Source organism: Equus asinus, chromosome 16, assembly GCF_041296235.1.
Source record: "Equus asinus isolate D_3611 breed Donkey chromosome 16, EquAss-T2T_v2, whole genome shotgun sequence".
Lineage (NCBI taxonomy): Eukaryota > Metazoa > Chordata > Mammalia > Perissodactyla > Equidae > Equus > Equus asinus.
In genome coordinates, this window is record NC_091805.1 from 30,865,991 (window position 1) to 30,885,071 (window position 19,081).

General features: G+C 40.3%; 1 long non-coding RNA gene across 1 annotated transcript; it reads left to right on the plus strand.

Annotated features, from left to right (window-relative positions):
- The first annotated feature begins 1,512 nt into the window (after positions 1 to 1,512).
- Positions 1,513 to 17,668, plus strand: LOC123277721 (uncharacterized). The gene is made up of 3 exons (XR_011494755.1): positions 1,513 to 1,746; positions 13,526 to 13,600; positions 17,119 to 17,668. It is a non-coding gene; the product is annotated as an uncharacterized lncRNA (long non-coding RNA).
- Positions 17,669 to 19,081: the final 1,413 nt, after the last annotated feature.

The window sequence follows — 19,081 nt, forward strand, 5'->3', positions numbered from 1 at the left end:
TTCGACTATTTTTAGTTTTCTGGAAGTATTTCTTTAACTGATTTAAGAAGTTGTTTCTTTGTGACTCACAAAAAAATGTTGATTTTGCCTGTAAATTGTGTCTTTAATAAAGAGAGGTTAAATTTAGAGTGGGATTGCTGGAAGAAGACATTTCACATGAGGTCACAAAGTAGATGTCCTGTCTACAGCCTCCTTTCATTTGATTTATTAGCTAAGATGCAAGTAACAAAAACTGAACTTTGATTGGTCTATGTCAGAAAGTGGATTCATTGGCTTATGTCACCAAATGGTCCAGAGGCATGGTTTGATCCATGCTCTGGGTATGTTCCTGTGGGAGTTTCTTAACTTTGACCTCTGGGTGCTGACATGGTTCTCAGGCCAGCTGCTTTCCTGTATAAAACACTGGAAATAGTTACCCAGATCACATCAGCCTGCCATATAAGAACAAGAAAATGAGGACAACCTTTTCCAGGATTCCCTATCAAATAGCTTCCTCAGCTCTTTGTTCTGATTGTATCAAGGGGACATCCGTGAGTCAACAACTGGGCAGGACATAGGACTATGTTGATTGGCTTTGGCCTGAGGCACATGTTCCATTCTTGGGCCAAGGCGGAGTCAGTCTCCTCCAAAGCATATGGGCTGCATGGCAGAGGTATGACTATCAATGTAAAATTTGGGGAAATCACCAGGAGAAGAACGGATGGATGCTGGGGAGTCAGCCACTGTCCGAGTAAAGGGCTAACTCATGCCAGAGCCGTGAGTCTCAGACCAAATTTTTCACAGTGCCCAGCACCTACATATCTCCCTTGTATATACGAACCTCTTTGTAATTCCAAATCAGATCTCACATTTAAAAGAGAGTTGTTGGCTAGAGTACAATTTCATCTTCTTTCCTATTAGTGATTTAACCTTCTCAATTTAATTCTATTTAATATTGCAGCCTGCCCTCCTAACCACATTATCTTGTCTTATTCTACTTTTTCTTTCTTCTGTAGTACTTAACACTTTTACCATATGATAAAATTAGTATTTATGATGTTTATTATTGTTATGTTTGTTGTTTATTTTGTTCATTGATGTATCCTAAGCACTTAGCGAATGTCTGGTTCCATGAATATTTATCAAATAAACAAATAAATTGAATAAATGAATAACTGGATCCAGCCAGATACTTTGTGGCCATTTATTAAGGCAATTTGATTGTCCTGATTTTTGACCCTTGGAGATAGTGCCCAAATTCCTATTTCTAAGATAGTATTCCCCAGAGATTTTTGTACCTGCAAGTTGTTGTGCTCCTGTAAGCAAGTTGCAGGAAAGGCCAGCCTGACTTGGATGTTCTGAGAGCGATTGGTTTCTTGGTCCCTGAAACCCCTTCGCTGGGTTGGGAATGAGAATGAGAATGGCAGGATATATGGAAGGCATGTTGTATTGTAGGCTGTAAATCTCTGCCTCAAGCAGCCAAGATCTTCTGGGCAGGAAGGAGTTAACTGTGCCTTAGAGGAGTTCTCTGCTGGCCACTTAAAGCCCAGTGGGGATCTGGAAGCACTCACCTGCAAGCCTCTCAGGACAATTTGAAGTTTAACGACAATGTGAAAGCCAGACGTTTTCCTTAGTTTGGGGTAAAATCCACCCCTTTTCTCTACAGTGGCTATTGAGCTTAGATAGCATGGCTTGTGAACCACCGAAGCAGTATCTTCACAAAGCAAATTTTGAGACAAAGACCAAGTTGGAGAAGGGCCCTGGCAGGTAAGTTTTCTGCTCTCAGTGGCCTGGGAAAAGGGATGAAAAATCCTGTCTGCTCTCATGTGAGACAGGCTGAAGTTCACAGCGCTGCTTAGCTTGCTGCTGACTCCCGCTCAGGACTTTGTTTTTTTTGAGGAAGATTAGCCCTGAGCTAAGATTGGCTGCCAATCCTCCTCTTTTTGCTGAGGAAGACTGGCCCTGAGCTAACATCCGTGCCCATCTTCCTCTATTTTTATATGTGGGACACCTACCATAGCATGGCTTGCCGAGCGGTGCCGTGTCAACACTGGGGATCCAAAACCTCGAATCCCGGGCTGCCAAAGCGGAACGTGCTCACTTAACCGCTGCGCCGCTGGGCTGGGCTGGTTCAGGACGTTTTGACAGCTAAGGGCACAGGATCACTTTCAGTTCAGCTCTGTCTGTTGGCCTAGCAAACTTATCCCACATGTGACGGGTTCTGCTTCAGCACCATGATTCACTTTGCCACCACGGGGGTGTCAGAGTAAAGGATTCAGGAGACCACCCACTGGAGAGCACATCCCCAGCTCCGGACACAACTTCATCTAATTATTCCTAACAAATGCCTGTTCTGTGCGCTGTCTTACCCTTCACCTGAATCCAAGTGACCTCCAGAGATGATAAGCACATTGGTAAATATTTCCATTGTGTTATGTGTAGCACTCCCAGCCAGAAATCAGCCTCACTGTGGGGATTATGTAGAAGGTCACACCAGTACTGTGAGAATTATGTCAAAAGTTTTGCTTATATGGCTTCCTCACCACAATCTTTGACTCTAAGTTTAGATGCAGTTACCTGAACAGTTCACCCTGTTCAAGTAACTAGATATAAGAATTGTCAGAGGCAGGGGTGATATTAAAAATATTTAGGGCCAGCCTGGAGGTGTAGTAGTTAAGTTCCCCAGCTCTGCTCTAGCAGGCCAAGGTTCACAGGTTCAGATCCCAGGTGAGGCCCTAGCAACACTCGTCAAGCCATGCTGTGGCAGCATCCCACATAAAATAGAGGAAGATTGGCACAGATGGTAGCTCAGGGCCAATCTTCCTCACAAAAATAAAAATAATTTAAAAATTTAAAAATGTATTTAGTAACCTGTATAGCATGGGCACCGTGCAATCCAAATGGCTGCTGGCCATGAGCTGAATATACTGAGCTGGATTTTCACCTGCCACCTCATTGCCTGTTTCTCCAGATGAGAAAACTTTTTCTAAGGGAGGTGAGTGAGTTGCTTAAGGTCATAGACAATCCAGATGTAATCCAAACAAATTCTGGAACCCCATGTGATCCCATCTTTGTATGTTGTTCCATGCAAAGAAACAAAACCTAGAAACCAAAAATAATTACACATATTTTGAATCTTTTTTTAGTCCTGCAAAGAAATGACAAAGAGGAAAGTGCATTCTTAATAAATGGCTAAGGTCATATTCTCTCCCCACGGCTTCCTTTCTTAGCATATTGCACATGGACTGCAGTTGCTACTCTACAGGCCTCTCTATTTTCCTTCTATTGCTCTCTCTAAAAGTCTTCCAGCTGGGGCTGGCCCCGTGGCCGAGTGGTTAAGTTCGTGTGCTCTGGCAGCCCGGGGTTCGGATCCTGGGCACGGACATGGTACTGCTCATCAGGCCACGTTGAGGCGGCATCCCGCATGCCACAACTAGAAGGACCCACAACTAATAATATACAACTATGTACTGAGGAGACTTGGGGAGAAAAAGCAGGAAAAAAGAAAAGATTGGCAACAGTTGTTAGCTCAGGGCCAATCTTAAAAAAAGAAAAAAGTCTTCCAGAAACCCCACATATGTAGGTGAAGCCATCCTCCTTCCACTGTTTAAGGGAGCCCTATGAGGTCTTGTATTGACTGGCCCGGCCAGGCTGTGGAGGGGGCCGAGGGACTAGGAAGCCATGTTCCCCGGGCCCCCACTAACCTAAACCTCCTGATTCCCTACAAAGGGAAGCACCCGGAGCCACTGAGAAGTCCAGTTCTTCTCTTGGTCTGACAGCTTTCCTAGTGAGAAACCATTTTTGGAGATTCCAGTTCAGTAAAATTCTGAACCTCATTGCACATATACCTGTAAGTGCCAGAGCCAAGATCAAACTCCACAGTTTCTGGGGCCTGTGCAAATGGAGGGTATGTCTCATTTATACCCAGCACACAGAAAATATGCAGGAAATATTTATTCAATAAGTACATAAACCTGGAGATAAACTGAGACAAATAATTTAGAAAGAAAATAACATTAGGAGGAAAAAGGAATAGGATAGTTTCTGCCTATTTCCTTCCTTTTTTTCTTCGCAGAGTGATTTGAATTGACCATCGACATTAAAGAAATTCATTGATTGATGGTTCCATTCTTCTGTTCACTTTGAGCAGACCCTTTGTAATTTACTTTTATGTTCTGTCTCTGTTTTCTCTTCCTGTCACTTTCCCCTTCTCTTTTTCACTGTATGCGTGAGAGTAATTTTCCATTGTATTGTTATATCCAAAGGCCTCTGACAGGCTGGCAGTAAAATGACACAGCTAAGCGATACAGGTTTTAATGACTTAATGCTATAATAATTTCTAGTAGAAACATAAGTAGAGACAGGGATGATGTTTTAAAAGACATAAAAATGGAAAGTGGACCCTAGAAGAGATGTTCATGAAAAATTACTGTGGCAGGGAAGGAAGCAAGACAGGTAAGGACAAAGTTGGTAAAGGCGGGTCCAGAAAATAGATGCTATTAGTGCAGAGAAAGAAGTCACAGGAGAGAAAAATAATGTTTTGAAGGTATGGGAGAAAGAAAAGAGAAGATGACAAAAGGAAAAGGGGGACTGGCCTCTTAATAGAGAAAAAGAGCAGATGGGAAATTACAGGAACAGGAAGGAAGTCTTGGCCTGTTTTATGAGCCAGGCTTGGTGACAAAGGGTAATAGCAAAAAGAATACTTACTGTAATAATAGTCAACGAGGAAAGACAGCACGGAGAAGCACAGTGTTTCCGAATATCCAGGGTAGGAAAATCACCACAGAGCACAAAAGCAGAGAATGGAGGTGGTGCGGGCTGACTGGCAATTATTTTTGAAACCTCATGGAAGACTATTAGGTTCCTAGGAATTTGAAAAGGGAAAGGCATGAAATTTTTATTTTTACAGTGTGATGAAAATGCGTTAAGTAGGTCACAGAGAATTTGTGAATTTGGTGGGCTTCCTTGGTACCAAGGTAAATTCTTGGCAAAACTAATAAAATGGCTAACTGATAAATGCATGGCCAACTTGCCATTGGCTCAAATGTGGACCCCTAAGAGCCCTAGGTCAGATGTACACCTATTTCCATCCCCCTTTCCTACTGTATACAATCTCACATTTTATGATGCCTAAGTTGGATACAAACGCACTTGTGGTCGACATTAAAACCGTTCACTGATGGTTCCAGCTCTCTTCCTTTCTGTGCACAAGCACACGAGAGGACTGTGCTTCTCCATCCCTGTGCAGATGGGCATGAACTTGTCTGGGAGGAAGCATTCAAAGGCTCAGGTGTGATTCTCCATGTTCTTTCTTCCTCTGTATTTTAAATTAGAGTGTACTAACAGAAAATTTGAGGCATACTAAGGCCAACAGATAAGGAAATAATTGTCAATGAAAAGAGAGTTTTTAACTCCCAGTGCCCAGGAGAAAGAAGGGGCTCACCCAGGAAGCACCAGGGTTGGTCATAGGAAGAGAGATAGAAAGGAACTGTGGCAAGAGCTTTTATTGTGGTTTCTGCAGGAAGGAATGAGCAAGACGGGGTAGGCAAACTGGCTAGTGTGAATGATTTCAGCAGACTCTGGGGCATAGGGGCTGTCCCTAGTTGTCTGGTACCTGGCCCTGGGGTGATTAGGGTAAGTGGATAGTGACTCTGGGAGTGAGACCCCAACTAAAGAGGTGTTTGGGTTGTGGACTCTGGGTTAGTTGGTTTTTATTTGCAAGTGTGCCCCCTTGAGGAGGACTATTGCCAAGGAGAGAGGTGGGAGGGCGATGAAGGACACAGATGGCCAAAGCAAGGTGACTCAGGCATGTCACTGGGTTGTTCAGAATAAAACATGTCTAACCTATGCATGTAGGGGAGATATTAAGACACCAAGTTCACAGAACCTAGAAACCTGGTTAACATGCCCTGTCTCCGTGATCACGGTTGCGTGTGCTGATACGGAGATGCCCTTCGATCAGAGCAGCCTGGAGTGCTCCCACAAAGGGCTTGTCCCTAACGTGTGACTCTGCATGAGTGAGAAATCAACTTTTGTTGTATTAAGCCACCCAGATTTGGGAGTTATTTTTACCACAGATAACCTAACTGATCCTCACTAATGTACCACATACCAACTGTTGTGGGAATTCAGGGAGGCACCGCAAGTGAAACGCTTCCTGCCACATAATACAATCTCAAGAGTGTAAGCTATTATTATCACTATTTGCTAATATTATTTTTCTACTTAGACTGCTCTCTTACTTTTTTTTCTGACATCTGATAAACTCATATCTATCTCAAATAAGATCAGCTGACTTGTCATATATAACTATTTGCCTTACACTCCTAATGATATTTATCCTCAGAACAAAAGAGTAAGGTAGTTAATAATATGATAACACAAATAATAATAATAATAATTGTGGCCGTTGTTGCTATTGTTATTTTTCCATTTTAAAGATGAGGAAACTGAAGATCAGAGAAGTTATGTAACTTTCCCAAAGCCATATAGCTAGCAAGCGGCTGAGATAGGAGTTGATACCAAATCTGTCAGACTCCAATGCCTAGTCCTGACCGCCACATTATACCATCTCTCACATCTAGGAAACTTCACAGATTGGAGAGATTCCATATAGTGAGATTTTTAGCTGAAATATATAAAAAATACATATAATATAACATATAAGATATATATATATTATATACATAAAAATACAAAACATATATCAAAATAAAGAGCCTTCTTGGCACCAGAAACAGCTTTCCAACAGCTTCACAGCTCAGCCGGCATTTGCAGCTTCCCTCCAGGCAGCCGGCTCGCCAGCCCCCAACCTTGGGAAGAAGCTCACGTTGACTATGCCACCGGGACAGGTGGTAAAGTCATCCTCCCCAACACGCTGCCATGCTTCAACATGATTGCTTCAACCTCTCTCACATTCAGTCACCCCCTTGCATTCTACTGATTGGCTATTTCCTTCTGCCATTCCTGCCTTGACTATAAGAGGTGAGAAAGCCAGTCACTTGCTCTACCTCCCTGAAACCTAGTGGCAGCCGTGCAAAGCTGCTCTGGACGATGGGGCACAAGAAGTCTGATGGGCTCCTCTGGGAAAGCTACTTCACTTCCTGTTGAAAGGGACAAGTACAAGAGGAGACATCTCTGATAATGCCGTTTTCCCCTTGTCCCTGCTCTCAAAACAGATGTGATGTTTGAAGCTACAGTAGTCATCTTGCTACTATGAGGCAATGAGCATAAGGATAAAAAGGCAAGAGACTGTCAGTGGCAGAGCGGACTATAAGAGCTGGAGTTCTGATGGTATCACTGAGCTGCAGAACTCAAAATGGCAACCCCCCCCACCCTGGCCTGTTGTTCTGTAAGAATAAACCTATTTTTGTTAAAGCTACTGTTGGTCAGGTTTTTCTCTTATTTGCAGCTGAATGTGTTCCTAAATTATATACCACAGCATTATAAATCTTCATATACATCATAAAATACCATAATTGGGATTTATCCTAATTTACATATCTAGTTCCCAATTTTGGATCATTTAGATTACACCAATATTTTAATTACCTAAAATAATCCCGCATTGGACATCTTTATATATAAAGCCTTTTCCATATTTATGATTATTTTCTTTACTCAGGACAGATGTCCTGTAGTAACTTAAGGCTCTTGACACATATTAACAAAAAGCTTTATAAAAATTTTTCTCCAATTCTTGACATTTTGCCTCTTTTAAAACACTGTATTGTATGGCCTCTATACTTGTTTTACAAAGAACAAAATGAAAAATCTAAGAAAATCAAATGAAACTCTACAGTCTAAATTACATGCATTTTTATCGTAGAAGAAAACTGCCTTGATGTGTGTTTCGTTTGTTTGAAAAGTATAAAAGAATAAAACCTCATAGAAAACAAGGCATTCACATATAATAGTTGCATATAAATGGGTTCTTCTTATATTTATTGAGGTGGATGCTATGGTGAGGGGTTGCCGACACATTAACTTGAGTATAAGACTAAATGGAATCATACAGTTTTTGTACGGGAAGAGAAGTGGGCATGCTATTTGGGGCACACAAAGGAGTAGGTGTGAATGGATAGGGTTGGGGACATGAATCTGGTGTCCATACCTTCAAGGGTGCTTCCCATGTATTATCTAACTTTAGTGTTTAAATGATCTTATTACTGACTCCATTTTACAGTTAAAGAGACTATAGCTTGGCAAACTTAAATGCCTTGCCCAAGTTTGTAGAGACAGTGGCATTGCTGGGATCCTGGCATAGGTCGATCTGATTCCCACGTTTCTGCACTTCCCATGCTTCCTCATCTGTAAAAATGGGCGAAACAGCGCACAGAGAGTTGATGTGACTTGACCCACGCAGAGATGGGTCTAGAACCCAGGACTCTATGCACTTACATTCCGTGCTTTGACTCCTCAAGGGAATAAAGGGAATACATATGCTAAAACATAGTGAATAAGATTTAGCAAAGGCAGCCTTTACTGCTATTTTGATTTGCCAAGTGACATTGATGCTGTTGAATTGTAGCAGTTAGGTCACATGTCCCTTATCCAGTTTGGGGGAGAAAGTCAACCTGAAGAAACATCACTTATTACGATGAAGGCTTTTCTTAAGGAAAAACTATCTAAGGGAGGCAGTATTGTGAGGCCAAGTGACGCGACTCAAGTCCTAGCCCCACCCTGTGTTAGCCATATGACCCTGGAGAACTTATTTAAATCTCTCTGGGTCTCAGTTTTCCCAGCTTAAAAATTGGCATAAATAATGGCATAACACAAAGTTTTTATGAGATCAAATGAAACAAAAAATACAACCTTTGGCACATACATAGCAAGTACCCATTAAATTAGGCAAGTCTTAGGGTGTAATGATTTTGTAATGGGATCCATTCAGTTCTTTGTTTTCTTTAAAGAACTTTATCTCTTGCTGAGTTTGTCTGCCACTTCTCTGCTGGTCACTGCTTGGCTGTGCCTTGAATCTAGGTTCTGCTCAGCAGACTGAACCAAACTTGAGTGTTCTGATTCCAAAGGCTGTACTTGGAGAAATGTGTTTCATGCAGAAGGTGTAAAATAGGTCAGTTTGGCGGACGTTCAATTTGCCAACCCCCTTTGTGGTGGGTTAGGGCCATGTGACTACTTCTGACACACGAGCTACGAGTGAAAGTGACACGTGTGCTTCTGGATCAGAGCAGTTAGGAGCCATCTACATGCCTCTTCCATCTGTCTCTTCCCTTGTTGAGGTGAAGCCACGTGTTCCAGATGGTGTAGCTATAAGATACACAAGGTCTATCCAGACCACGGTGGACTTTATGTGAGCAAAAAATAAATCTTCATTGTGTAAAGTCACTGAGAATTTTGGGTTTATTTGTTTCTAAACAAAGATTAGGAAGTGGTTCTCAAAGTGTGGTCCAGGAATCCCTAGGCATCCCTAAGACCCCTTCAGGGGATTTGGTAGGTAAAAACAATTTTTGTAATAATGCTCAGATGTTATATCCCTTTTTCGCTCTCATTCTCTCATGATGGTATAGCAGAGCTGTCCACATGCTATATGATGTGTGATGATGTCATTACTCTGATGTCTAATGGAATGTGACTTTGTGTATTCTTGCATTTAAAAAGTCTCTGTTTTAATTTCTAATGTGGTAAATATTGGTAGGTATAACCCACATAAACAAAAGCTCTTTGAGGGGTCCTTAATAATCTTTCAGCATGTGAGGAGTCCTGAGACCAAAGAGTTTGAGAATCACTGGATTAGTCTCCCTTGCCTAAGATAGAAATTATATGGGCAATTTGGAGTGGGATGCCATGATTCCAACCTTTTTTGTTCTTAAATTTAATTTTCAAAGATTTCTTTATGAGGAAAGTACAGAATAGAAAATGAATGTATTTTTAATTCAACAAAGTGCTTGATAAAACTGTCGGTCTTTTTTAAGGGGACTGGAAGGGACTGAGAGTTGACAGAACAGTTAGAGAAGGGTAGAAAATTTGAAAGCCTGGCTCACAGAAACACTAATGATACATAGCAGAAGGAACTGTATAGCAGGCACATTTTACTGCTGAGCATGTTAGTCAAATGTTGGTTGATAATTTCCACCCATAACATTAGCAAGAATTTTAGCGAATAAACTATGAAAAGATAGGTGGATAAGTTTAAGAGACTGGCTGTGCTCTGCCTTTCCTAATTAATTATTAAAATGAAGGAACTAAGATTTTATAAAAACCTGTTATCTGCTAGATCTTTTATATATGTTAGTAATAATTATTAATCTTTATAACTCATAAAAAACTTCAGTTATAACCTCCATTTTATAGATGAATTACCATTCACTATTGGAATCAGAACTTTAACTTTTGGTACTTGTTTTACTCCAATGTCTTTACTTTTTCCGTAATGCCAAGCTGACTTGATGAAATTATCAAGTCAGAGTAAACAGAGATGAAATTATCACAGGGTAGGGGAGACAGTCATGGTAATTTTTCTGACATTTTGTTTTTTAACAGTTACCGTTGAAATGTCTTTTTTACCTCTAAGATCCAGTGCAAGGTTTCAGCAGAGACTTCTTGCTCGTTAGCCTTTCTTCAGACTGAGTTCAAACATCTTCAGTGGTTTCTAGTTGCCTGCAACCATTTAAAGTTCTTCTTTACACATTCAGTCACTAAATATTTGTTGAGTTTCTATTACCTGGGAGAAAGTGTCCTAGATGCTGGAAATATAGCAATGAACAAAACCTACAGATGTCTCTACCCTCTTGGAGCTTACATCAAAAAGGGAGGCTGAGGGGCCAGCCCCAGTGGCCTAGTGGTTAAGTTTGGCACACTCCACTTCAGTGGCCCAGGTTTGGTTCATGTGTGTGGACCTATACCACTCATCTATCAGTGGCCATGCTGTGATGGTGGCTCACACACCAAAAGAGGAAGATTGGCAGTAGATGTTAGCTCAGAGTGAATCTTCCTCAGCAAAAAAAAAAAAAAAAAAAAAAACGAAAGAAAGAAAAAAAGGGAGGCTGAGAATAAACAAGACAAACATATAAAATACATATGTTAAACAGTGATAAATGCAAAGGAGAAAAATCAAAGAAGGGACTTGTGGGAGTCAGGGCGAGGGTGCAATTCTTGACAGCCTGGCTAGAATGGGCCTCAATGGGAAGGTGACATGTAAGGATAGGCAGGAGAAAGTGAGGGAGCTACGAGGCTATCCAGAGGAAAAGCCTGCAAGGAAGAGTGAATGATAGGTACCAGGGTCAATGAGGTGGGAACTTCGCTAGCAACAAGGAGCCCTCCTGGGCTGAAACTGAATGAATGAAAGCTCGTACAGCCAGTGGAAGGACTTGGGCTTTCCTATGAGGGAGATCTCTTAGTATCTTGAGTAGAGGAAAGACATGATCTGACTTGCGTTTTAACAGAATCGCTGTGGCTTCTGTGTTGAGAATCCATGTGTAGGAGAGGAGGGTAGAAGCAGGTAGACCTGTTAGGAAGGCATTGAAGAAACCCAGGTGACAGATGATGTGGCTCAGTTCAGAGCGGTAGCAGCAAAGGTGGTGAGAAGTGGTCAAATTTGGTTGCACTTTGAAAGCAGAATCAGCAGAATTTTCTAATAATTGCTTGTGGGTGTGAGAAAAAAAGAAGAATCAAGGCTGACTCCAAGACTTTTGGCCTGAGCACCTGGAAGGAAAGAGCCAGTACGGGGAAGGCTGGAGGAGGAGTGGACTTGGCAGAGAACACCAGGCGCTTTTTGTGATGCCTATTAGACTTCTAAGTGTATGGTCTGTAGGCAGTTGGAGCTCAAGTCTGGGTTCAGGATATGCATTGGAGACATAAACTAGGGAGTCATCTGAATAAGGATGAGACTCTAAACCAAGAGAGTGGACAAGATCATACAAGATGTGAATGTAAATAGAAAATGGAAGAGGTCCAAGGACTGAGCCCTGGGTGCCATTACTTAAAGGGTTTGGAGGAAGAGATGAGGAGAGAGAAGCAAAAGTATGAGAAGGAGCAGCCAGTGAGGGAAGAGTTCAGTCCATCTTTCTCATAATCTCTTCATCCCGTCTACTCCCCCACAGGCTCCACATGACCAGCCACATGATTCAAACTGCTCACTGCTTTTTGTGTCTCCATATTCTCACTAACATAATCCCTATGTGTGGTATGATACCAGGCAACTCTTTTCTGACATGACTTTGTCCTGGTCCATCTTCAAGGGTCATTTTAAATGCCTTTCTCATATCATCAAATTTCTCCTTTTTCTTTGTACCCATCATCACATTTTAAAAACAGCTCACTGTAGCAACTCCACATTCCTGTTACTATCCATAGCCATTTGTGTACATGTCTGTTACTTCTCCAAATTCTAAGCCTTTTGTAGGTGAGGGCCATGCCACCTTGCAGAATGCCTTGCCCATTTATCGAGCAAAATTGCCTTTTACTGAACAATCACTGGGGAAATATGGACAGGAAGAAGATGCGAAGAAGGATGTTTTATACTCAATAATAACTTCATTTGGATCTAGAAATTATATGTTGCTGTGGGAACAAAGAAATTACATTCCTATCATAATAGAAAATATAAGTAGTGATTCATTTGCTTTTGGTATAGGATAGACTTTGCTGTACTGCCTTTTGATTTTAAAATTCTCCTTAAAATAAAGTAATAAAAAAGAATAAGAAATAAAGCATCCCTCGAAACAGACCTAACACTGAAATAGTCATGTGTTGTTTACTGACGGGGATATGGTCTTAGAAATGCATCATTAGGTGATTTCGTCGTTGTGTGAACATCATAGAGTGACTTACACAGACCTGGATGGTGTAGCCTACCACACACCTAGGCTATATGCTACTAATCTTATGGGATCACCATCGTATATGCAATCCATCGTTGACTAAAATGTCATCACGTGGCACATGATTGTATAATAATTCTAATAAAACAGGAGATACAATTTAGTTTTCCACAGATAAATACTTCCTTAAAATAGTTCTAGAATGATATCATAAACTGGTGACCTGTGAGCCAAAATTCAAACTTGCAAATATGCATTTGCTTTCTTAGCAGGGTCCTGTGCCCTCTGTTTGACAATAGGCCCCTCTTCTTCTCACAGGTTTGTCCGGGACAGCTTTGCAAGTTACCTTTACCTGCCATAGTACCACTGGGCTTTCAAGCTCCATTTGGTTGTTATTCCCAGTCCATTAACGTGAAATGCAACATGAGCAGATGGTGCCTGGAGTTGTGCAATGCAATAGGCTGTCCATTGGCTCCTGAAGGCATTTGTGTGTGGCTTTTGTTTAAGTAAATAAATAACACGTAACTATTTTAATTTTTTTATTAAGTCCTATCATTTACCTGGTAAATAATGTACCTTAAATGTTAGCTGGGTTAGGAAAACCACTAGAAACGAACAACAGAATGATTCTGACGAGATGGATGTGGGCTCAAAATGAATAATAAAAAAGGGCAAAGGTAAAACTTCAAAAAAGGCTTATTCAGGAATGAACGTATTCATTTTTGATCTTCATTTTTGACTGGCTTCATTTCCTCGTCTCCACTTAGGTTCTTTCTTGCCCTGGAGATGCAATGATTTTATGTCTAGTGGTTCATAAGTCACAAGATATCTGGAATTAGGTGGTAAGTATTTTTCTTTCTTTAGTGTGAGCCTATAAAACCTCAGCAGTTTGTATTTTAAGGCAATCAAAACTAAATGGAGTCTTGTGTAATTGGTTCCCTCTTTCTAATGTTTCCATAAAAACAAAGTACTATAGACAACCCCTGAAAATGTAGAGACCTTTTGCTTCCTGAATGTAAATGGAATGAAAATTAGGTTGGGGGCACTCTCCCTACATACATATATATACATGAAAAATATCACTTCTGGCTTTGTGCAACGACTATAGAATGACCAGAAATTTGGGGAATAACTGGAGTAATTATTCTTCTTAAAGATGAAGTGCCAATAGCAAAACTTTTGGATAACTGGAGCTTTTAGAACACCAAATTGATGACAGAGTGTTACTATTGTGTGTACTCTCTTAGAAATATCTCTGAAAATAAAAGGGATGGGAGATAAGACCAGTGAAGCCTCAGAACTTTTATTAAATGACCCATCTTTTCATTTCTGTATCTCAAGAATAGTCAGCCCTTTTGCTGCCAGCACAAAATGACCCATATGATGTGTGCAATGGATTTTCTTATCCTTTTGTTATAAGAAATATCTTTCCTTTCTTTTCACCTTTTTGGGGGGCTTTTGGCCCTACAACTTCCAGAATACTTGAAAAAAATACCTGCAGGAACAATGGAAGCTGACTTGGCAGATCTGGCCATGGCTTGGGTGATGATCTCTGACACTGAGTTCAGGATTATTATTTTGATGGGAGATATTATTTTTAGAGCCAAACACAGTGCTTTAAAAGAAATGGAAACAGTGTCTTTCTCCAAAGGTGCTGGCAATTTGATTTGGCCGAGACAGTCTTCATGGGAATAAGGCCTGAAGAATGCAGCTGACAGGAAAATCAGCACAATAAGGCTCCCGGCAAAAGTGGGCTTTCAGAAGCCAGGTGAAGATGAAGATAGAAGTTACTCAGGGTAGGAGATTATTTTAAACATAGGGAGGAGCCCCAAATAAGGCAGAGAGTAGAGACCTGGGGAACCTAACCGATGCTGCTCTTGGGAAATAAAAATGACAGAGAGGAAAGTCAGGCATGACAACGTGTGAAAAAAAATAAGGACAACAGTGGAAATGAGAAAGGATTTAAAGAGACTTACAGCTGGAGAAGGCCAAAGAGAAGTAAGCGACTTGGGAAGATAGCTGGCATATCCTAATGGAACTGCTACTGCTTCATGCATCATGTCTATATTTTCTGGAATTTTCTGCCAGGCAGAGACGGGATAACAAAAATTAGGTTAACATGTCTGTTCTTGGTTAGTTAGCAAGTAAAATGCTAACCCAGAAGTCTTTATCTGCCAATGAAGTGACTGGTCAGGGAGCATTAAGATTGTCTTCTAAGGTACAAATTCTATGTTACAAAGATTAAGAGGAGGATTCTTGTGAAAATGACTAGGATGTGAAAATAAACCCAATTAATTTTGGGGTTAAATATCTGGAATATACACAAAGGAGAAAAAGATTATTTATAAACTTGACAAAGTATTATTAGAATGGTGATGAAGATTTTCTCATCTGTATTTTGGAAAGTAATTGTTACTAGTACCCGGGAAAGAGGCTAAAGGTAGAACAAGGGAAGAGAATGGTATGATTTTAAGTTGAATCGATACATGTATGATTTGGTTGTTAGGGGAGAAATTGATAAAATTTAATCATCTGTCTAAAACAGAAATAATAATGCAGATAGGACTTACTTGGCTTAATTTAAAGGTTTCAAATGGACAGTGTAACTGTAGAACACTTCTTAAAATTAATTCACCATAATTTCATACATTAACTGGCAGATCTTAAAACTAAAATATATCTTATAAGCCTCAAAATCATATTATTCCGTCTGCTTATTATAACTGGTAGCAATAATCTCTGTCTAAACAGGGGATGAGGCTAGAATATATAAGGCCTGTGGAGACGATAGGCAGCATTTTAAGCGCATAGTGTCCATTTGAATACATGAGACCACTTGTATTTACAATGAGTTGAAACAGCTCCATATTTTATTTGCAAACCTCTTGGAATTAGGTAGCATTTTTCCACTTCCCTTCGTTTTAGGAATGTTTCTGGCAAAATTTCAGATTAAAGAGATATAATTTATTGCTAAAAATTTTCAGTGAAAGCTTTACATTTAAATTGATAAATATTTAATATTTGGATGCTATTCACATTGATATATTGAGAGATGGAAGAGAAAACACTCACTTGATACTTCAGAATACTACAATAGGAGAGTTTCATGGCTATACCGCTATAAAATATTTGAGATTTTCAACATTATTAACTTTTAGATGAGTAAACATTTATAAAAAAATAATGTAAATCATTATTGCCCTCTCTTCTAAGTAGTTTTTTTCACTGAATTGTTACATTTTGCTCTGAAGGGGCTGCAGGCTCAATGTTATTCATTGGAACCCCTATTGAAGAGTCACACCATTCTAGTCTCCTCAGTATCCCAAAGACAACTCTAGTCATGTCTTGAGCTCACATGTCCCATTCTCACTAGTCCTAGACGTGTGTCTTAGTTCTTCTTATTCTGCCCGTGCTATCCAGAGCTGGAAGCTAATACACCAACCCTTCTCACAATTAGTGGTAGGACCACCTGGGATGGTGTGAAAGATTGCAGCAACTTTAATCCTAGAGGGTTATCAGAGAAGAAAGGCAAAGAGAGATGAGAAAGAATGAAGAGGGTGGTGATAAGTAGAGAAGTTCCCGTTCTGCTAAATCCAGCCTTTCCCAAGCTGTGTAAATTAGCTCCACGAGCCTCTGTCCCTTTACTGGACTTTCCTTCTCCTCGTTGCACTTACCTCCACCCAATATCACTATATATGCATCTGTTTATTCCTTACCGTCTCCTCCTCCACAAGGCTTTGTTGTGTTCAGAGCCCAATGTGGAGAGCCTAGGTGCTCAAGAAATGTTTTTTGGATAAATGAATGAGTGAACGAATTAGACAGCTGACATCACATCTCAGAGTGGAACAAAGGCTTCCGTGCTTTTAGGTTGGGGTCTTAAATATCTTGTTGGGGTGAGGATTAAAATCTTGTTTTAAAAATACAGGCATTTGTCACACAAATGAACTAAAAAAACCAAACAGCTCAATCAAAGAGTGGGCAGAAGATATGAACAGACATTTTTCCAAAGAAGATATACAGATGGTCAATAGGCACATGAAAAGATGCTCAACATCACTAATCATCAGGGAAATCCAAATCAAAACTACACTTAGATACCATCTTACACCTGTTAGAATGGTTATAATCACCAAGACAAAAAGCAACAATTGTTAGAGAGGTTGTGGAGAAAAGGAAACCCTCATCCACTGCTGGTGGGAATGCAAACTGGTGCAGCCACTGTGGAAAACAGTATGGAGATTTCTCAAAAAATTAAAAATAGAAATACCATATGACTCAGCTATCTCACTACCGGGTATTTACCCAAAGAATTTGAAATCAACAATTCAAAGAGACTTATGCACCCCTATGTTTTTTGCAGCATTATTCACAATAGCCAAGACGTGGAAGCAAACCAAGAGCCCATCGACAAATGATTGGATAAAGAAGATGTGGTATATATACACAATGGAATACTATTCAGGCATAAAAAAGATGAAATCCTCCCATTTGCAACCACACGGATGAACCTTGAGGGCACCAGGTTAACCAAAATAAACCAGACAAAGAAAGACAAACACCATGTGATTTCACTCATATGTGGAATATAAACAAACTTACAGGCAAAAAAGGGGGAAGGAGCATGGAGGGCAGGCACAAGGGGTGAAGGGGCATACTTATATAGTGTATGAAAAACAATAATGTACAACTGAAATCTCACTGTGTTATAAGCTATTATAACCACAATAAAAAATAATAGAGCATTTGTATTTGATGACAATGGATGTTAACTAGATTTATTGCGGTGATCATTTTGCAATATATACATATATTGAATCATTATGATGTACATCTGAAACTAATACAATGTTGTATGTCAATTATATCTCAATTAAGAAATGTTAATTTAAAAGAATGAAGTGAAATTTAGCAAAAAAATTACAGAGTTTCCCTTTTTTCTGCCTAGTAAAGTATCTCATAGTATTATATACTGTTAAATAATAGATGCTCAAACATATTAATGAATTTGAATGAATGTATTGAAGATGAAAAGTTAAAAGAGGAATAAAGGTGGTTATGAAGAATACAAGAAGAAAGGAAAATAATTATTTGTGTGAGATCAAAGGAAACATGGCTGGGGGAGAAGCTGATGAGAGGAGCAGGTAGCAGGGGTTGTAATGCATTTCTACCAAGTGGGTCTAGGCTGCGACTAGCCCAGGTAGTAAGTATTTGTCACTCCTTCAAATCAAATTTTTTAAATGTGTGTTTTGGAAGCCAGGCTGAGGATTCTGTGGTGGATGGACTGAGAAGAAGGCGTAACCTTGGTAGCAGCCTTTAGGCATACTCTGCTTCTTAGCTCTGGCCTCAGGCTTGTATCCTCATAAAACATGGGCTCTGAGGAACCACCCACCTCTGAAGGCAGCTTGATGAGGGTACTTGGTCTTCTTACCTCCTCCCTGTGTCTCCCTCTCTCTCATCCCAAGTAGCTGATAAAAACATCTGCCAACCACAAATAATAATCTCTTCATCTCATTATCCCTCCAGTGATTTTGTGGGTCCTGCTATCAGTCGGGTTACCAAGCAGCTGTCTGGCTTCCATTCATCCTCACTCTTGAACTCAGCAGTGCCTTTAGTTGGGAGTTGTGTGGAAAATGAGTTAACTGCAAAAATTTAGGGCTTGAATTTAGGAGCATTAGTGAAAGATATTAGTAAATGTGGTTATGTTCTAGGTAATACATAATTGACACAAAAGGAAGTTTTTCATCTGTAAAACCTCACCATGTAACACTTACTGGGCTTAGCACACGACACACATTGTCTCATTTCATCTTCATGACCACCTGAGGTGGGAACAGATAACCATGTTCTACATGAGGTAACAGGTTTAGAGAGGGTAAAGAACTTTCTCAAAGTTACAGTGCTAGTTAGTGAAGGAGTCGAGACTTAAACCAGAATCCATGCTCTAGCCACTGCCCAAGGTGTCTCACTGGCAACTTATTCTCAGTGGCAGAAAGATTGAGACAGATGGACATAAAAGAAGTAAGCAAATGGTTGAGGAATCAATTAGGCTGGTGCTAGTAGTTATAAAAATGGGGTAAAGAATTGCATGACAGGGACATATCTCTGTCTTGTTTCTGCCAGTAGTTTCCACACTGAACCCTAGAGTCATTTATACGTTCTCAAATATTGAGTGCCTGTTATGAGTCAGGTCTCATACCTGAACTTGGTATACAGTGGTGAAGAAAACAGAGCTGTTGAGTTTATTTATCTACCCTCAGCCCTGCTACCCTCTTGGGAAACAGAGCTCTTTAAGTGGCCTACAACCTCAGCCTCACCACCCTCTT